This window comes from Lepus europaeus, chromosome 11, assembly GCF_033115175.1.
Source record: "Lepus europaeus isolate LE1 chromosome 11, mLepTim1.pri, whole genome shotgun sequence".
Classification (NCBI taxonomy): domain Eukaryota; kingdom Metazoa; phylum Chordata; class Mammalia; order Lagomorpha; family Leporidae; genus Lepus; species Lepus europaeus.
The window spans coordinates 107,940,313-107,957,975 of record NC_084837.1 but is presented as its reverse complement, the minus strand read 5'-3'; positions in this window follow the sequence as shown (position 1 = coordinate 107,957,975).

The window sequence follows — 17,663 nt, the reverse complement described above, 5'->3', positions numbered from 1 at the left end:
TCAATTGTTTCAGCCCCCAAATAAGCATCCCTTTGAATTCCATTTTCTATGAACTTTTTGAAGTGCCCGCATACACTGAGATCAAACCTTGAACCTCGTGAATTCGGACCTAGAAAACTCTCTTTAGTCCAGGGCTTGTTCCCTTCCTGTGCTGCAAGACCTCAGACCTCCCCGCCTCCCAGGGACACAACCCAAACTGGAACCCAGCAAGGAGCTCAGAAACCCTAGGGGAGGAATTCACAGAACAGACTTGCTGCCCTTGGCTGGGAGAACCCCGGTCGGACCCAAAACGAGGTGAACCTGCTGTCCGCATTTCATAGTTTGCATCCAATTGAGATTTCTGCCTTTCCGTGGCGATTTGGAAGCTAGGACAACACCAGGTCGCTTTCTGCCCGGGGGGGGGGGGGTGGGGGGGTGGGGGGGTGGGGGGGGTGGGGGGGGGTTGCTGCAGTCTCCAGGACTTGCTCTGCAGTATTTCACGCTCGCGGTCAAGGCCACAGCCCCAGGGGGTTGGTTTGGCTTGTGACTAGGACCCTCCTGGTGGCTCCACACCTTGAGGGTCCGGGTCCCGCAGCGTGGGAGGCGGTTTCTTAGCCCAGGCTTCTTCCCGATCCGGTAAAGAAGCAGGCTTGGAAGGGGAGGAGAGGAGGCGTTGGCGGCTCCTGCTTCTGCGAACCGGTACCCTGCCAAGGCGCAGGGACGCGCTGCAGCCGCGCCTGGCTAGGGCGAGCTGAACAAAGAGCAGGCTGCGGCGCCCGGGAGCCTGCGGTTCTCAGCTCGCGCCGGCCAGGCTGCGACCCACGCACCTGCTCGCCCCTTCCAGAGCGGCACGGGCTGAAGCTGAGCGGGAAGGGAGCGCAGAGATGATGCAGCCGGGGCTGGGCGCAGCAGACTGCGCGGTGGCGGTGCGCAGCCAGCGCCCCTGCGCGCGTCCCAGGAGCCGCTGGGCGCTGCACAGCTCTGGGGACGGGAAGGTGTGGTCCGTTGGCATTCAGGGTGCATTGAGAGAACAGCAACCCCTGTTCTTGGCTCCTTCTGCCCCGTGGGCTCCAAATTGCCTTTGTCTCCATGCAGCAAGTCTGCGCCAGCGTGGAGAGGAGTTGGGCGCCCCGCCGGCTGCCGGAGCGCAGCAGGGGCTGTAGCCGGGGGAGGCAGGCGAAACCTCACTGCTCAGCTTCCTGGGAGCAAAAGGTAAGAGGGAGCCATGGGCCTGGAAGTTCCCTGTGCAAAGCTCCTGAGGGCTGGGAAGACAAAGCCACTCTTCCCGGCCCACTGCCCTGGCCAGCCGGTGTCGCCCACTTAGGCAGCAGGATGTGCGCCCTGGGAGATGTCACCATTGACTTCGGCGCTGCCGATATTTGGAGGCAGAGGAGAAGGGGCGAGAGCAGGGGGCGGGGAGAAGGTGCCTCCTTGCCAGGCTGCTCCCCTGTGCTGCTGGCACCATTAATCACCGCCCTGCGGGCATCCCCTGTGGCCTCGACCTCTGGCACCGGGCATTTTAGGGGCCCCAGTTTGGGTTGTCCTGTAGTTATTATGGCCCAGAGCCGGAGTCCTTATCCATCACGTAAGAGGCGCCCCACCTGTGGTGTGACGGCATCCGAGCCGGCGGCCTCAGTTTACCATTTGGAGTCTGGCCTCCCCCCACCCCCTGCTGGTTCCCGTGCCCCAGCCACACTTGGGTCACAACCTCGCTTACACTAAGGAGTTAGCACGTCCCCAGCTTGTACAACCTGGAGAGTCAGAGTGGACAGTTTAGCCTGGACACCAGCCAGGAAGAAAATCTTCCACTGGATAAGAAACTGCATCTGAAAGAGATATTTGAAACTACAATGCACAATGCTGATTAGCAGTACCTACGCTTGCTGGACCCAAAATTTCTCCGCTTTTGCATTCCTGAGTTACTCTGGGGGGAACAGTCCTAGATACTTTGCCCTCTTTGGCATCAGGTTTTTTTTATTATTGAATTGGTGCTTCAGACTGGCTCCTTAGAAGCCAGTGGCGTTGCTCCTAGACCAGCACAGCGTGGCACCGTGCACAGGGCAGCAGCTGCACGGTTTTGCCACCAGATCTGCTGGACTCTGGACACTGGGGAGCTGCAGGAGGCTGCCGGTGCCTCCCCTTTCCTGGAGAGCTTGGGGCAGGCTCAGCATTCTCTCTCCTGGGAGCTTGCCATTGGCAGAGCCTCTGATTCCCACCCAGCAGCTTTGCTTTTTCAATGTGCACAGAGAGGCGTGATCAACAAGAACACCCTTGGATGGTGCCCCTCCCTGGCCCAGGGCTACCTGCCCCTCCCCCCACCTGCCGGGTGAATGACTTCCCTTTCTAGTTGTCAGTGTGGCTTACTCCCCTCTGCACTGTTTTTTTTTTTTTTTTTTTCCTTTTTCTCTCCTGATCCATCACTTCTGTTGTTATGGCTAACTGGACAAACTGAGAGCCTGCAGGATCACCTTAAATGTAAGAGGGGAAAAAAAATCTTCTTTGATAAAATTGCTCTCACCAGCCTCTCCAAATAGGGATATGCAACCTGGAATGGCTGAGAAGGACATGTGAACCAAGCTCCACAGAGAGAGGCTGCAGGTTGTTTCTTAAACCGATGCATGACCTGCATCAAGTTGTAAATATAGACAATGACCATTTAACATTTTTTTTAAATGCATTGATTTCCGGTTTCCTCCTTTCAAAGGGAAGGTGCCGCCAGGACAGTTTTCTCTCTCTGAGACCTGCACATTTTCTCTCCACTGAATTAACACGGCTCTTCGTGAACGCCCAGGTCGACTTCCATGGATTGGGGGGTGGGAGCTCGCTGTAAGTGAGGCGCTGTTTGTGAAAGAAATCCTCCCAGCTCGGTTGCCTTTGTGTGATTGTACAATGAAAGATACCTTCCCAGGCCAGGGAGCTCCTAAGGGGAACAGACCGTGGCCGGGGTCAAGTCCACGTACCTCAGTTGCATAAAATGTGTCAGGGCACCTCCAACAGTTTCTTGGTTGGAAATGATTTTTTCTAAACAATAGGCTGATGATTTTGCATTTGTAAAAGTCAGTTTCACATGTTTTCTTCATTTTTTTCCCCTCTCCATCTACAAAGAACCTGGAAAGAAATACGAATTCCTTCCTGGAAAACACGTCTCCCCGCCTGCCCTCCCTATACCCTCTGATAAACAACATGAGCAGGCAATGATTTGCCAACAGCAGCTCCAGGCATGAGGCACAACAGCTGCTCATGCAACGCTGCATAGACAGTGGGAAGCAGGCTGGCTGCCTGCCAACCCTCCGTCTCCAGATTTTTGCTGACAAGGCTGTCAATAACCGGGCAGATGGCATCAGCTCGGCTGGCGGGAGAGCTGGGTTAGCCCCAACGTGGGACGTTCACTCAAATTCACGCTGCACTGGGCTGACCCCTTTTGTTAGGCCCTTAAAGCCACTCCTTGCTGGGGAAGGGGGAGCAGGCATTGGAAATCAGGAGGCACTGGCTTCGTTTAATTAGATTAACTAAGCCTCCCACAATTGGCAGGCAGAATAAGATTAGCTCTGTGACCATGAACAGACCTGAGTGTGTATGTGTGTGTGTGTGTGTGTGTGGTGTAGGGAGGGTGAGCTCATACATGCATTGCTTTTCAAGCCATTAGAGTCCAGGGATCCATCCTCTGTAGCCGTTCACCCACACTTCTGCAAGGAGAACTTGAACTAAAATAAAGACGCACTAGGAAAGAGCTATGCAAGTCTCCGTTGCAAGCAAGGATGCTCACTGCATTCATTGTTTAAGAACTGTGTGCAAACCTGGGAGTCTGATGCTCACAGTATTAGGATGGAAAGCTGGTGTGGGCTCCGAGTTCTAGGCAGTCCAGGAATAGCACAGCTCACCATCAGACACGTCCTCTGGTGGTGACTTGGGGACAAAGCTCTCGCCTACCGGAGAGAACCATTAAAACCATTTAGAATGGAAGCAACTGCAGCATAATCTCCAGAGCACCAAACTAACACAGATCTGCAGTGTGATCTGAAGCAAGTCATTTAAACAACCGGCCTTATTTCCCCAGCTAAACAAACCACTCAGCTGTTGGAAGTAATAAATGGGCTCCTTCCACACATCTGCATTGCATTTGAGAGCTGCAAAATGTGTTTGCATGCTTTAAGACACTGGTTTTGGGGGATGACTGTGCCCTACTGGGGACATTCAACAATGTTACAAGACAGCCTTGGCTGTCAGAACTTGGGGAAGGGGGTGTGCTATCGGCATCTAGGAGAGGATAGGGACCCTGGAGTGGGGTGCAGCTAAACACCTTCTCATGCGCAAGACTGTCCCCCACAACCAATAATGATTTAGCCCAGAATATCCTCAGTGGGGAAGCTGTGAAATAACACATTGGGAAGGTGAGAATCAAAGTGTTTCATGTGCTGTGAAAGTGAGAATTGGGGCCAGCACTGTGGTGTAGCGGGTAAAGCCTCCGCCTGCAGTGCTGGCATTCCACATGGGCGCCGGTTCGAGTCCCGGCTGCTCCACTTTCCATCCGGCTCTCTGCTGTGGCCTGGGAAAGCAGTGGAAGATGGCCCAAGTGCTTGGGCCCCTGCACTTGCATGAAAGACCCGGCTCCTGGCTCCTGGCTCCTGGCTCCTGGCTCCTGGCTCCTGGCTCCTGGCTTCGGATTGGCTCAGTTCCAGCTGTTGCAGCCAACTGGGGAGTGAACCAGTGAATGGAAGACCTCTCTCTTTCTCTCTGCCTCTCTGTAACTCTGCATTTCAAATAAATCTTTTTTTTTAAGAACTAGGAAAGAGCAGCTAGCAAGGCATGGAGATAGAGACCTAGATCTGCTCCCTGAGTGTTTCCACTAGAGTGGCTTCATTGTCACCGTCCTGAATGCCACTTTTGCCATCTTTAACCCTTCTGCAAGCCACTCATTCCCCCAATTTCTTCCAGGACTCTTCACACCCATTAAGAGGCATTTTTATTTAGTCACTCATTATCAAATGAGAAGCCACATCTGTCCCATAGACAAAGCTAAATAGAAACAAGGTTTCAGATTGGCAATTGGAGTCTGAGAGGAAACAAAATTTGAGGGTTGGAAATGGAACTAAGGAGATTCAAAATGCTTGGGGCATGGTGGTAGGGGTTTGAGATTTAACTGCAGACTGGAATCTTTCTCATTTGTTCTCTTTGCTTTGAGTTGTGCTGGACAGACAGGAGGAGAGGGGCGACACACTCGCACTCTTGGAGGCACAGTTGTGCTAGTATAAGTCCTAACTCTCTACTTGCAAATCAGGCCATTCACAAGTGTAATTAGTGAAGAGGAGGTCATGCTGGAGCAGGCTGGACCCCAACCCAATAAGATCAGCTTCCTTCTACAAAGAGGAAATTCGAACATGGATCTGCACACAGGTAGACCAGATGGCCAGAGAGGGACGCTGCATCTACAAGCCCAGCCATGCCACTGTTTGCTGGCAAACCACCGGAAACTGCAAGAGAGACACAGAACAGATCCCATCTCACAGCCTCAGAAGGAAGCGGCCCTTGACCTTGCGTTGCCAGCTTCCGGAAGTGCAAGACACCAAGTCCTGCTGTGGTAGCCACTCAGTTGGTGGTTCTAGGTTACAGCTGCCATGGCCCTAGTAGGCATACGGTTAGGTAGATCAGAGCCAGACAATGAAAGGGAGACAGACCATTCATGCTCAAGTCAATCTCCACTCTCTCTTATCCCTACCCTATTGCTTCTAAACAGATGCATCTTACCTGCCTGGCTTCAGCACTGGACTCCGCACCCTAGCTCTCTCCAGCAGGTGGAGGGGAGGATGAGAGGCAAGCGTGGCCATTTAATTATGCCCTGGGAGAATATTCTAGGACTATCTGAGCCACAGCTGATGTCAACTCCTTCCTAGAAACATTAGGAGAGGGTGGAAAAGGAAGGAGGTTGGGTGGCTATGGACTGGTTCCTTCTACTCCAGTACTATGGTTGGGATCTTAGTTTGGGCATCTGCCAAAGGCCCACGTAGTAAAGGCTTGGTCCCCAAAGTCTTATGTTGATGGCTAACGGATTAAGCTTGGAAACCCAATCCAGTTAGGGTGCCTGGAGGCGGGGCCTTTGGGTGGTGATTCGGTTGGATCAGGTTGTTAGAGTGGATGCCCGTGATGTCACCATGACCCATGACGAAAGGCAGACTATTGATCCCTATCCTGGTGACCTGGAGTCTCTATGCTCTGCATCATGAGGGCTGGGCTCACAGCTATGCTCACCCCTGTGAGTTTTGAAAGCAGGTAAAGAGACAGGAATGCGTGAGGCACCATCGCAGACCAGACTCTCTGCAGAGGCTGAGACACAGCCAGGATGGAGACTCACTGGGTGCAGGGTATGGACAGACCTGCCGGGAAAGGGAGAAGGTCAAGTGCTGGGAGTCCTACAGGCTTCATGGTCACGTAAGGAGCAGGCAGTGAGGGGACTCAGAAGGATCTGTATGCAGAGGGAAGGTAGTCAGGTCTCCATTTATAACATTTGCTTTAGCAAATTATTTAGAATTAGCAAGTATAAAGGTAGGAGACCAACTGAGGCTACTGCAGTGGCCCAGATGAGCAGGGGGGAAGACCTTGAGGGAAGCAGTAGAATGGGTTTCACTAGTGTAGGCTGAGCTTTATTTATTTATTTATTTTTTTGACAGGCAGAGTGGACAGTGAGAGAGAGAGACAGAGAGAAAGGTCTTCCTTTGCCGTTGGTTCATCCTCCAATGGCTGCCGAGGCCACGCGCTCTGGCCGGCATACTGCGCTGATCCGAAGCCAGGAGCCAGGTGCTTCTCCTGGTCTCCCATGCAGGTGCAGGGCCCAAGCACTTGGGCCATCCTCCACTGCCCTCCTGGGCCACAGCAGAGAGCTGGACTGGAAGAGGGGCAACCAGGACAGAATCTGGTGCCCCGACCGGGACTAGAACCTGGTGTGCTGGCGCCGCAAGGCGGAGGATTAGCCTATTGAGCCACGGCACCGGCCAGTGTAGGCTGAGCTTTAGATCAACTCCCCCTGGGTGCTGTTGCAAAAACAAAGCCCAAGGTTGATTCAGAACTGTGTGTGCTGGTGACAATGATGGAGATATGGAACAAAGGAAGAGAGCTGGGTCAGTTGGTCCAGGAACATTGGGACGCAGGGGCCAGGAGGAGACTGGAGCTCTTCGGGTCTGGAGCCGGGACAGGCTGGGGAAGTTGAGTTGTACTTTTGGAGGTGGTCAGCCCTTCTTGAGGGTGGATTGAAAGAGACCATTTCAAGAAAGAGGGAGGGGTTAACAGTGTCACTGCAGAGCACTATAGTGCTGAGTGCACCCAGTGGCTTTGCAAATTTAGCAACATTCCAGCGGACCAGGGAGAGGAGATAGTCGCAAGGAGGGTTGAGGAATAACAGAGAGGTGGACAAAACACATGATGAAAATCAATTTCTGGGGCCGGTGTTGTATCTAAGTAGGCTAAGCCTCCTCCTGCGGTGCCAGCATCCCATGTGGGCAACCGCTCAAGTCTCGGCTGCTCCACCTCCAATCCAGCTCCCTGCCGATGGCCTGGGAAAGCAGTGGAAGATGGCCTCAATATTTGGGTGCTGCTACCCACCTGGGAGACCCAGATGGAATTCTTGGCTCCTGGCTTTAGTTTGACCCAACTCCAGCCATTTGCAGCCATTTGGGAAGTGAACCAGCAGATGGAGGATCTATCTTCTCTCTCTCTCTCTCTCTCTCTCTCTCTCTCTCTCTGTAGCTTTGCATAAATAAATCCTTAAAAAATAATGAGATTAAATCTAGTACCTGCATAAAATATTTTGTTGTGGTAATATACATACAACATAAAATTCACCATTTTAACCATCTTCAGTTACACAAATCAGAGGTACTGAGCATATGTACAATGTTAATACAGCTCTCACCAAGATCTAGTTCTAGAACCCAAATAAACTTCCAATGTGCAAAGTAAATGTAATACCCAGAAAGCAGTTGCTCCCCCCTTTTCTCCCCCAGCTCCTGGCAATCACTAATCTATTTTCTATCTCTTTGGATTTACTTATTCTGAAAACTATATGTGGTTCCTTGTGCCTGACTTCTTCCTCTTAACATAAGACCTTCCGGGGCCAGCACTGTGGCATATCAGGTAAAGCCAATGCCTGCAGTACCAGCATCCCATATGGATGCTGGTTCTAGTCCCGGCTGCTCCACTTCCCATCCAGCTTTCTGCTATGGCCTGGGAAAGCAGTAGAAGATGGCCCAAGTCCTTGGGCCCCTGCTCCCACATAGGAGACCGGAAGAAACTCCTGGCTCCTGGCTCCTGGTTTCGGATCGGCGCTGCTCCAGCCATTGTGGCCATCTGGGGAGTGAACCAGTGGATGGAAAACCTCTCTCTCTCTCTTTCTCTCTCTCTGCCTCTCCTTCTCTCTGTGTGTAACTCTGACTTTCAAATAAAGAAATAAATATTAAAAAATAAAAATAAAAATAAAGAAAAGAACTTCCCGTGTTCTCAAGGTTCGTCCATGGTAGAACATCTATCTGCACTTCATATCCTTTCTAAGGCTCAGTGGCATCTGTTTTATTGTAACCATTCATCCGTAAGTGTAAGTAAAGCTTTAGGGTTTGCCAATGATTGTCCCAACCTGGGCTAGTCCAGGTCTTCCGAGAGGCAGAGCCTGAAATGGGGTGAACTGTGCCCTGGTTTTACTAAGGGCATCACTTGTGGGAGAAAAGTGGGAAGGGAGCGAGGTTGGGCTGGGAGATCACAGTGCCCATGAAGGAGAGAGGGAGAGAAGGCTGGGGAAGTCATTCAGGCACCACACAGTCCAAGGAGGTTTGCCGTGGGTGCTGGAGAGTCTGTAATCCCAAGACACGCATAAGGGCATCCCATGTTACTATGTGTGTGCCTGCCTGGACTCCCCTGCCAAGCTCGGTCACTGGCTGGGAGCGAGAAGCCACACCAGACACAAGCACAGGGAAGTCCCTTGAGCTGCAAGTCCCTCCCTGTCATTGGTGGTCTGTGCGGTGCATTCTCACAGCCACCGTACAATCCTCTATCTGTGAAATAGGCGTTGTTATTACCACGTCTATTTGAGAACCCAGGGAAACTTAGTGTTAGGGAGGCTGTCATATGGTGGTGGACCTAGACCTTAAACAAGTTTTCAAGGAAATCTTGGCTTTACCCAAACATCTCCCAAATAGTTCTAGAATGTAACCCCTCATCACTTGTTTAATTGGTAGTTTTATTTATTTGGAAGGCAGGGAGACAGCGGAGACGCTCCATCTGCTGGTTTGCTTCCCAAAATGCTCAGAACAGCTGCGACTGAGCCAAGCTAAAGATGAGAGCCAGGAGCTTCATCCAGGCTGACCCTGTGGGCGGTAGGGACTCAGGTACTTGAGCCATCACCGGCTGCCTCCCAGGGTACATCAGACACAGAGCCAGGGCTTGAACCTAGGCACTGTGATGTGGGACGTGGGTGTGCCACCTTCCCTGGTGCATCACACACCCACCCCTGCTCCCTCATCCCTGTCCTCCGTTGTGTTAAGATCCTTGGATTCAGTGTGCTGACCTAGCTTTGTCTTCATCTCCCTGCCTTCGGTCCTACTGCTTAGCAAACTAACCTGTGTTACTACTCTGATTTTAGGTCTCACATGTGATCGTGCACTATAAGAATCTTCCTGCTTAAAACCCTTCGATGGATCTCTACTCGTATAAAACCCAACCCCGCAACACGACTTGCAAATACCTTCAAAATCCGTCCTCTCCTCCTCTTCCTGTGCTTGAAATTCAGCTGTGTCCCCTCTCCCTACCGGTGCACCTTACCCTGGGCCACAGGAGGCCACTCTGCCCCCAGATCTCTCTCTCTCTCTCTCTGCCACTTCCAAGTCCCTTCTCCATTTCTTGGATCTTAGAACTCCGACTCATCCTTCAAGACACAACTTCTCTGTCTTCAAGGCAGAACCAGTGTCCCACAAGAACTTTCCGCATAGGTGATTAAGCATCTGACCGGCTTTATAATTAATTGCCTGGTTTGGGAGGACTCAGGACTGCCCCTGGAAGGGCAGGGACTTGGTCCAATTCACCTCCACTTTCCCTATGCCTCCCACAGCTCCTGCCACCAGAACCTGCTCAATCCCTGTTTGTGGTTGACACAATGGAACCAACAAAAGCTTAGCACAAATCCATGCCGTGCCTCTTGGTGGGCAGAGCTGGGCCACTTCTTGCATGGACCTGGTGGTGGATGGCCTTGCCCTTCAGCTTGCAATGAGAGGAGGTGGCACTGTTTCGTGTAACCAGGGCTGACATGATCTACCATTCGTCGGCAGTTATCGGGAGCCTTGGGCTGGCTGCTCCAAATGAACCATGGGAGGAAGTGCCCTTCTCCAATCACTCAAGATATGCTTAAGAAAAAAATGAGCCTGTTGCCCCAATATCTGTTTAATTCCTACCTAACATAGCCCGAGGAAATAGATACCTGCCTCAGAGTCTTTGGGTATAAAAGGAACAATGCTTAAAGCGTGCAAATGTCAGAAGCAGCTAAGGCTATGGTGCTGTTTGATCTATGGAGAGGAAATATAAACAGGAATGAGTCCTATTAACTTCACATCAAAGGAATTTCAGCTCCTCCTTTTCAACAGCAATTAACATGGCCATTTCATGATTTGTTGTTTAAGTGGACTGCATCCAACTCTATTTAAAAAAAAAGAAAACCCAGATATTTAATCTTACAGAGAACTCCGGCAGGAATACCAAACTGTTTTTCCCTCTTCCTTTCCACAACTAGACTCTTTCATCCCTCTGGGATGTAGAGCCCGCAGCTCCTATGTGGGGGGTCCACAGAGATGAATATGATTAGTAGGATTAATATGATTAATATGATGATGGTATAAGGTGTTCTTGGATGTAGGCATTTTGGATGTTGTCTACAAAACAGCTTTGCTTGGGGGTGTGCCATCACAGGTACAGAACTCTTTGTAAAGATCGTACTCCCAGCCAGAAGCATGGTGTGGGTCTGAAGCACAGTGGGCAAGGTCCAGGTGGACCTACAGGGTCAGGACACCAGGGAAAATGCTTCTAATGGCCCTGCCCCATGCAGAGCCCCCTGCCAGCCTCATTCATTGTAATCCTGAAAGTCACATCCAGCCCAGAGTGGGCTGGGCAAACACAGAACACTGCCCTGGTTCACATCAATCATCCCTGGGCCTGGAAGAGCAGGAATTGCTCAGGGTGTCAGTTCCCAGGAAAGCCACAGGAAGCCCCTGCAGGATCCGTGTTGGCGCCAGGCGGGACTGGTAAACCCCCTTCTCCCAGGAAGCTGGGCTCCAGCCTTCTCATTTGCATCTTCACACCCATCCATTCACATGTGCCCCCCCTGGGACCTGCTCCAGTCTAGCGCAGGCACTCAAGCTGTGTTGGGCTGTGGAGCCAGGAAAACCATTTATAACCTCCTGAGCATCTCCGTTGAACCAATGACAGGGTCCCAAGATCAGAGCCCTTACCAGTGAACTTTCCTACGGCCCAGCCTCTAGACCTCAATGTTTTTCCTGCACCTCAGCTCTTCCTTGGGTTGGGGAAGGGGGCTTGCTCTGTTTCATCCACCCACCAACTCCTTTCCCTCCCTCTCCTCCCAACATGCCGCGAGATATGTGAGGAGTGGTGACCGAAAGCCCAGCTGGGCTTGAGAATCGTATGGGTTCTCAAACAAGCTGGACAGTTTACTAGCTATGTGGCCTTGGGTGACTCAATCTCTCTGTGCCCCAGTTGTCTCATCCCTAGTACAGGAATGATCTTAAGAGTACTGACCTCGTGGTACATTCTTGTGATCGTGGGGTAGCTAATGCTGTCATGCTGAGGATTCGATGGGTCAAGCATCCACACAGGAAGTGTTGGGATGTTAAATGCCACGTTGTGTGTGCTAGAAGGTTTCTTCTTGCTATTCTGTAGGGGGTGCCTATCATAGCCTCTCCACTACCTTGGCCACTGCTCATCACCCACAGGGTGGGTTTATAAGTGATGCAACGAATTCAGGCCCACTCCCTGGGGGGTTTCATCGCTGGGTGTGGGAAAGGAGAACAAGCCCTCTCTAGTGGCCAAGTTCCGAGTTGGGAGGTACAGGAGCCTCTTGCACTCTGAGCCAAGAGATCACTACAGAGGGAGAAACTCAGAGTGCTCCCTGCAGCCCTTGGGTCCCTGTTTCTAGTAGAGAGCTGCAGAACTTCCTCCCACCCTGGGCCGCAGCGCCTGTGCAAGTCGCGTACCCATGCACCCATGCATGGTGACACCAGCACAGCGTTTAGGTGTGCTCACGGTCAAGGTGACCCTACTGAATGCCTGTTTCTTGCAGCATCAGAAAATCCCGATTGCATCCACAAATACATAGCTCAGAGGAGAGTTACCGGGTACCACACTCTTTCTCCAATGGCAGCACTGAGCCCCCTGTCCACTTCTCTCACCCATTCCTTTGTGCTACGACTCTACACTGTTGCATGGTTTAACTTGGTCATTAGGGGCAGCTCTCTTGGATGTCACTCTTGGTTATTTTTATCATGGCCAGTTTTACAATGCCAACTTTACATGGTAGCCGACTGTTAATCAGCTAGGTTTCCAACACTTGTCTGTGACACTTCTAAAGGAAGGAGGAACTTTGTACACGAATGAGAGGGACCAGTGCGGTCATGCTTGGTGTTTGTGGGAAAAACATGGATGGTGAAAATGAGGCCCCATGAAAATGAAGGGATATTAATTACATGATACGTGGCTGGGATATAATTGGGGCTTCTAATTTTCTTGGCAACAAAATGAAATAATAAATAAAATCATGCTTACTCAATCCTTAACCCCATAGGGGGAAAATTCTGTAAAAACTTTCAGCTATTAATAGTCCACTACGAGAGGAAAAAAGGTTAATGGGTGTTGTTCTTTGCACTTAACTTTGTACTGGATCTAAAATGCACAGAAGAATTACACAGTCTGGTGAATTCTCAACAGATCTATGGTACCAGTTGTGATACAAGGTACTGTTTGCAATGAGTTACCTCTTTTTGATGAGTTTCTTTCTCTCTCTTTTTCTAATTTGAAAGGCATGGTTCAGAGAGAGAGAGGTAACACACACACACACACACATACCCACACATAGAAAGAGAGAGAGTAAGAGAGAGAGAGAGAGGAGATCTTTCATCTGCTGGTTCACTCCCCAAATGGCCACAACAGCCAAGGCTGTACCAGACTGAAGCCAGGAGCCCAGAGCTTGTAACAGGTCTCCACGTGGGAGCAGGGGCCTGTGCACTTGGGCCATCCTCCTCTGCTTTCCCAGGCACATCAGCAGGGAGATGGATCAGAAGTGGAGCAGCCAGATCTCAAACAGGCACTCACATGGGATGACTGCACCACAGGCAGCAGCTTAACCCACTGCACCATAGCACCAGTCCCCAGAGTTTGTTTCTTTTAGTCTGGGAATGAGGGATCCTGACTCCACCAAATGTCTGAAGCCCTAGACAAATCCAGGGTTTGGAAATGTCATTTAGCCTTTTTGTACTAATCAGAGTTCAATGGAGTGCAGTGGAGGGAACATAGGTTTATGGTTCGCAAGACACTAATGCTTCTACCCCCAGCCCTACCATATGCCATCTGTGTGACCTGGACAAACCCTGCGCTCTCCCAATCTATACTTCTTCACCTCAAAATCAGGAATAGTCATGTCCAGTCCACCTCACTGGAAGGGTCCAATGATTTAATGTGTGCAAAAGTACACGAAGAGGAAATAGAGTTCAAGGATATGCATACTTCATGACCTTGACATAGATTGTCAGTTGATTACAAAGTGTTGCCCCAAATGACCTTGACAGGAACAACATGGGTGTAGTTATTGTTTTATGACCATGCCACTATTTGTACATTTTTAATAGCCTCACATTGCTTGTCAGTGTTTTTTGCTGACATATCTTGGCTATTGCCGACAGGTAGTTTACCCTGTGTGAACTATGTAGCTCCACCAATGAGCTCATGGAAAAGACAGAGAAGGGACTTATGTCCAAAATCCTACTGTGAGCAGCCCAGAATCCCACATAAGCTCTATCAGAACCCCGCCCTGGCCTTACACTGTCTGTGTGTTGGTGTTGTTTTGATCATGCTCTCCCCACTCTCAAGTCCCCAGACAGCACCAACCTGCTAATATACCTCCCCTAAGTCTGTAGAACCGCACATCCCTCATGCTTCATTGTCCAGACCAACTCAGCTCTACCCAGGACTTAAACACCCAAACCCATAACGACTGAAATGCCGTGAAAACCCCACAGGTGAAAGACCCAGCAAACCCGAAGATCATGAGCAGCAGCATTTGGTGACTTAAGATTATGGGCCCTCGGGTCGCACCCTTCTCAGCTGGAAGTTATCCAAGGTACTTCTGTACAGATTGAGGCCAGCTGAAGAATCCTGGTGCAGAGAAGTTTCTCCAGCTCATCATCAACTTCCATCACTGAAGACAACCCAGGTAAAGGACCACGTGGGAGATCCACACTGCACGTCTCACAGATCTCACAATGGTTTCCTTCCTCCAGATGTCACAGCAGCAGTGATAGTAACAGCCAACCCTGTATCCTGCTCCATACCTTGTGAAGTACATCATGTATCACACACCATGCCTTGTATCATATGTCATGTATCATGTATCATACATCATGGATCACACACCATACCTTGTATCACACATCATCCTTGTATCATACACCATACCTTGTATCATACATCATGTATCATACACTATACCTTGTATCATACACCACGCACCTCTCCAAGCATCCATTATATTAATGTACTTAAGCCTCCCCAAGAATTGGGTGAGTTAGTTGTGATCATTATCCTTGTTTTTCAGGTGGGGAAACTGAGGTGCAGGGAGACGCTGGAGCTGGAGTGCATTTGTCGCCCTCTGTTTTGTGCCGTGGGAGCCCTGGATGAGTTGGTAGCTGGCAGGATGCTGAGCTCAGAGAGAAGAGGAGTGTGTGGGAACCACCAACCCCCTCATTACTTGGCCTGCCCATGCACAAGCCGGCTGTGCCGCTGGCCCTGCACACACAGCTGCGCAGAAGGGGACACCTGCTCAGAAGCACAGGGGGCCCAGGCCTCCTCCTAGTCTCAGACTCAGCTTTTCTGAAACACGCCAACATCCCATTTCTCCTTGTCGGCTAGCGCTAAGATCAGAATGACGTGGTGGGATAATGGATCTCAGTCAATACCGAGCCAGAGTCACGTTTTGCTGCTCCCAATGCTTCCTTAAAAATCAATCCCATTGACATGAATAGAATGTTCTCGTTAAAAATATATGAGACCTGCTGAGTGCCATGTGAATGGAAAACAAACAGGGAAGTGAGCGGCTGTGCTGGGCCTGGTCTTTAATGGTCTCTGCTTTTCTTGAGACTCTCCGGCGTTCATTCACTCTGATCGTTGCTAATTAGTCACTAGTTATTAGTGCCGAACTGACAGCACTACTATCCCATGGCTGCACCATATGCCAGATGGCTACTGGGCTCAGAGGTATCTCAGCTGTGCCACCTGATGCAGGTCCCTTAATGTCTCTCAGCCTCATACTTTCCTCTGTGAAATGCAGGTGGCTAAGGGTCCCTGTGTGGGGTGGGTATTTGGCATAGTGGTTAAGGTGCCACTTGAAATGCCTACATATCAGAGTGGCTGGTTTGAGTCCTGCTTCTAATCCAGCTTCCTGCTAATGTACATTCTGGGAGGTAGCACGTGATGGCTCAAGTTCATGGTCCCTGCCACCCCCCCCAGGAGACCCAGATGGAGGTCCAGGTTCCTGGACTCAGCTTGAAGAGTGAACCAGCCAAAGGAAGATCTCTCCCTCTCTCCCTCTCCTTCTCCCTCCCCCTCCCCCTCTCCCTATCCATACCCCTCTCCCTCTCCCTCCCCTTCGCCCTCTCTCTCTCCTTCTCCCTCTCTGTTACTCTGGTTGTCTCTGTCCCTGTCTCTCTATGCCTTTCAAATAAAATGAAAATAATTTTTTAAATAAAAGGTAAAAATTTCCCCAACTAGAAAACTCAGGTCTACAGAAAACCTGCACACAGAGGTCAATAGAAGTTTTATTCACAGTTTCCCCAACGGGAGATGTGCTTCAACAGGTGAATACATAAATAGACTGTGATGCACCCACATAAAAGAATACTATCCTGAGCTAAAAATAAATGGGTTGTCAAGCCATGAAAAGCCATGGAGGACCCTTCACTGTGTATCCCTAAGTGAAAGCAGCCAATCAGGGGAAGGCTATGAACTGTGCAGCTCCACCTTCATGACATCCTGTAAAAGGCAAAACTATGAAGATGGGAAAACGGACGGCTGATGGCCAAGGGCTGATGGCAGAGGAGGGATGGATAGATGAGCACAGGGGGTTTCTAAGGTGGCTAAACTGTTCTGTATGATACTGTATTGGTGGACACACGCCATATCACATTTATCCGAAGCCATAGAATGCTCAACATCAACAGCAAACCCGAGTGGACATCGTAAACTTCAAGGGGTTTGTAACAAAGGCACCGTTTGTTGATACATTGATAATGGGAAAGGGAATACACTGCGTATCTCTGTAAATGTCTCAAGTTTTCTGTGAACCTAACCCTTTGATTTTTTTCCTTTTGTACCTTTTCTATGTATTTTTAAAATTTTTATTCGAAAAGCCGAGAGGCAGAAAGAGAGAGATTGTCATTTTGCTAAATGTCCACAAGAGTTGGGGGCTGGGTCAGGCCAAAGCCAGGAGCCCAGAACTTCATCTGGGTCTCCCAGGTGGTTGTCAGAGGTCCAAGTATTTGGAGCCATCACCTGCTGATTCTCAGGATGCACTTTGGCAGGAAACTGGATTGGAAACAGAGGAGCTAGGACTTGAACCAGGCACTCTGCTGTGGGATGATGGCATCACAAGAGGCATTTTAACCGCTGTGCCAAATTCCAGCACCCCAGATGTCTGTAGCCTACACTGTGTGGCACAGCAGGTTAAGCTGCCTCCAGCCACGCATCCTGTGTGAGTGCTGATTCGAGTCCTGGCTGCTCCACTTCTGATCCAGCTCTCTGCTAATGTGCCTGAGAAGGCAATAAAGAATGGTCCAAGTGCTTGGGTCCCTGCCAACCACATGGGAGACCCAGATGGAGACCCAGACCTGGCTCCTGGCTTTGGCCTGGCCCTGCCCTGGCCATTGCAGCCAATTGGGGAGTGAGTCAATGGATAGAAGATTCTCTCTCTTTCTCACTTGCTCTTATTCTCCTACTCTCTTGTTCTTTCTCCATATCTCCCACTCTCTGTAACTCTGCTTTTCAAATAGAAATAAATTGCAATAGACTCTACCTACATCCGGGTCTCTGATGAGGTCATGGATATTGAAGTTCTGCTTGTATCTTCTTCGCAGACGACCTGCATGTGTGAACCTCAGCTCCTTGTAAGTTAAGCTTGGGTCACAAGGATGGAGTTGATAAGGGGAATCTCTTAGACAGAGGCAGAGTTCACATACCAGAAGGTGTTGTTCATGGATAAATAGAGGGCCCCGGCAACTCAGTGACTTACAGATCAAACACAAATAATTTCACCGCTAACACACTGCAATGTGAACCCACCACCTGCGCTTGTGATGGCTTCTCCCTACAACAGGCCCATCCAAATGCAACTGGACTCAGTCATGTTTGGTCCTCCCTGGACCAGGTGTTTATTGAGA